Here is a 3,732-nt window from a genome sequence, read left to right as displayed (position 1 = left end):
GGCGGATGGACTCGCAAACGTAATATCCAAAGAAATCATTCCCTTGTTCCTGCCACAACCACTTTACAAGAAATAGAGGTCAATCAAACTGATAAGCAAGCATGCCAAATGGTATTGATGAAACTAGCGCTTGAATCACTAGGAGATGCGTGGAACATGTTACTATAGTACTTACTTTTGGGTGTCTAAATTGCAGCTTCTTCGGCAGTCCCGGAGCTTTTTTTGGTGAATTTTCTCCAAACCCTGCCAGACAAAGAAAACAATTACTTGATATCAGGAAATGAACAAAGTTGCTGATATGGTGGATAATGATCGATTTAACTTACTTCTCGAGCATTTGAGTCATGTCCGCATAGTCTTGGGGATCTTTTCGTCTCGAGTCTAAGACGGTTACTAGTCCCTGCTGAAACTTAATCTCTAGGAGAATATAGTGGAACCTGCGCACACATGCATAACTCATCAATTACATTACTATAACCTGGACTAATAAGGGAAACCGAATATGCATAAGACAGTAACACTCACTTGAAGTTGTAAGGAAAGAATATTATATCTTTGTTTTCATTTATTACGAACGATCGTAGCAAGTTGGCCTCGGTATCTTCAACACGATATTTAACCTCAGTTGCATCTATGAGATTTGTGTTAATGAACCAAATATCACCGATTTGTCTTTTCTTCAATTCGGCGATCTTCAGTCTGCATAACATAGTGAGGATAATTATAAATACATGCAACGAAAGAGCTGACCTATATAGAGAGACTTAATGACAGAAGTTGTACTACTTACAGACAATAGCAAGTGACCGTTACTTTATCGAGGGCCTTTTGATTGAAAAACTGGAAGAACTCCTCAAATGGAACATTCAATAGTTCAATTCCAATGAGGTCATTCTCCTCTCTAACTCTCAGCGTCAAAGTATTCCTCCCCCCAGACTCTTTGCAGGTTTTCATGTACCAATCATGGAATCTTCGCATCATCGTTGTTAGAGATCTTTCATCTTTGACGAGAGGCTTCCCGTACTCGTATTTGTGTTCCTCCACCTCCAAGAACTCATAACGTACATCGTCGAGCAGGTAATCTCTAAGATTGCTATAACCGGGCACCATCCTCGGATCATTAGTAGGCACCTTGAGCGGGGGGAACGATTGGTTCGCTTGTTCGCCGAGCTGCGGAATTTTTTTCCCAGCTCGTCGTTCTTTTAACCTTTGATCACTGACAGTACTTCCCGACCGCTTCGCTTCAACAAATGACTTCGCAAGAATGCGGTCATAGTTGGCTTTCGGCGGAGACTTTGCTGATTTTTTCAGGGCAGCCAGAGTGCGCTTCGCTTTCACCGGATCTACCTTCTCCTCCGGAGGTGGATGTTTCTTTGCTTTCACCCCTTCAAAGAAGTTCCTCACTTCGGCTCGCGCGATCTTGGCGTTCTCCTCCGGGGTCCTCTCATATGGTAACTTCTCTGGAGTCCTCAGAGAAGGACCGAATCTATATTGCCTCCCGCCTCTGGCTGTACTGCTAGACACCGGTAGAGCAGACGGAGCGGCTACGGCTGTCTTCTTTCCTTGCTTACGAGGCAGAGGAGAAGGACTACGACGCGCCGGAGCAGCCGGAGCGGCAGCGGGTCTCTTCCGCCCTTGCTGATGAGGCGGAGAAGGAGGAGGCTGGCTGCTCGGGCGCGCCGGCGCAGGCGGAGAAGGAGGCGGAGTGCCGCCACACGCCGGAGAAGGAGGCCGACTGCCTTGATCGTCACTCGCCGAAGGAGGAGGCGGTGGAGGAGGCGGAGTGCCCTGACTCGCCGGAGGAGGAGGAGGAGGCAGAGGCGTCCAGTTGAGAAGGTTGATGAGCTCCTTCCGCCATAGGCATGGAGTTTTCAGAGCAGAACCCAGTCGAGTCTCCCCTTCACCGGTAGGGTGGTCAAGCTTGAGGTCCTCAAATCCCTCCGTTATTTCATCCACCACCACCCTAGCATATCCTTCTGGAATCGGCCGACAGTGAAAAGTTGCGCCGGGTTCAGTAGGAAAAACAGAGCCAACAGCCGCCTTGACCTTCAAATTCATACATTGCGTCATAAGGTGGCAATTTTGAGACTCCGTGATAGCATCCACGGGATAGCTGGCAGGAGCCGTCAAGACATGCTCCGGCTGAAGCAGCTCAATGGAAGCCACACTGCTTCTCTGCTGAGATGGCGTGGTAGCTTCGGCAGGTCGCTTGCTGCGATTTGCTTCTCGTTCCTCTATCGCTTGTACCCTTGCGTGCAGCGCCTGAATTTGGGCATGCTCCACTTTTTTCCTCCTCTCCTGGCATTTGTAACCGCCTGCGTCCGGAAAACCAGCATTCCACGGAACGGAGCCTGGCGTGCCTCGTGTCCGTCCAGGGTGCTCAGGATTCCCGAGGGCCATTGTGAGCTCGTCGTTCTCTTTGTCTCGAACGAACGTCCCTTGCTGCGCTGCATCGATATAGTGCTTTAGCTTCTTGACTGTTATGTTCATTTGCTCGTCCGTCCAAACGCATTTCCCTGATACAGGGTCCAAGGTTCCGCCAGCCCTAAAGAACCAAGTCCGGCAACGGTCTGGCCAGTTCATTGTCTCTGGTTCGATCCCTTTATCAAGCAGATCATTCTCAGCCTTGGCCCACTTAGGCCGGGCTTTGAGGTAGCCACCTGACCCTGTGCGATGGTGAAGCTTCTTCTTTGCAGCATTTTTCTTGTTTGTCGCCGACATCTGCTTACTCTTTTCCTATGTCTTGTAGGCCACAAATGCGGGCCAATGATCTCTGATCTTCTCATATCTGCCGATGAATTCTGGTGTCTCTTCTTTGTCGACAAACGTTTTCAGCTCATTCTTCCACCTCCTGAATAGGTCTGCCATCTTCTTAAGAGCATGAGACTTGATTAATTGCTCTTTAACTGGCTTCTCCGGATCCTCCTCTGGCGGTAAGGTGAAATTTGCCTTCAGCTCAGTCCAAAGATCATCTTTCAGCATATCATTGACATAAGACACCTCAGGGTCTTCGTTCTTAGTCTTACACCATTGCTAGATGCTGATCGAGATCTTGTCCCTAACAAGAACCCCGCACTGAGCAACAAATGCTTCCTTTGTCCGGATGGGTTCAATCGGCATGCCATCGCGCGCGATTTCTATGATCTCAAACCTTTCATCCGAGCGCAACTTTTTCTTCAGGCCTCGTCTCTTTACCGAAGTTGTGCTCGATCCGGAGGGCTAGAAAAAAGAAGAATTAGACGAGAGTTAATTAATATGTGTACATACCAAAATAATGAATGCATCAATTAGCTAGTCACCGGAGCCGTCATCACGGGCTCCGTATTGCACCAGCATTGGGTCACTGGAGCCATCATAATCATGTCTTTCCTCCTCCATTCTTTGATCACCGTAGCCTGCTTCTTCTTCACCCTGTTCTGCTTCCAGACCATCATTGTCGTTAAGATACGACATGACATCACCTTCGGCTAAGATTATGTCCCCCAACACCTGTTCTTGTTCCTCGTCACGTCCGAACTCCATTGTTTGTGCAAATATTACAACATGGCAATTATTACACAAACATGACAACATGTGGATATATTAGTGGCAAATGTAGACCTAGCTTATTCCAGGTTTGGGGTGGCCTCGACAACGCTTCAAGGGTAGGGGCGCGGTGGGAGGGGGTAGGAGACCGACATCGTTTTTTTCTAGGGTTTGGGTGTCCTCGAGAGTTTTGGTCGAGCGAGAGGG

The sequence above is a fragment of the Triticum aestivum genome, chromosome 6A (assembly GCF_018294505.1).
Source record: "Triticum aestivum cultivar Chinese Spring chromosome 6A, IWGSC CS RefSeq v2.1, whole genome shotgun sequence".
In the NCBI taxonomy this organism is placed as follows: domain Eukaryota; kingdom Viridiplantae; phylum Streptophyta; class Magnoliopsida; order Poales; family Poaceae; genus Triticum; species Triticum aestivum.
Note: the sequence above shows the minus strand (reverse complement) of the source record.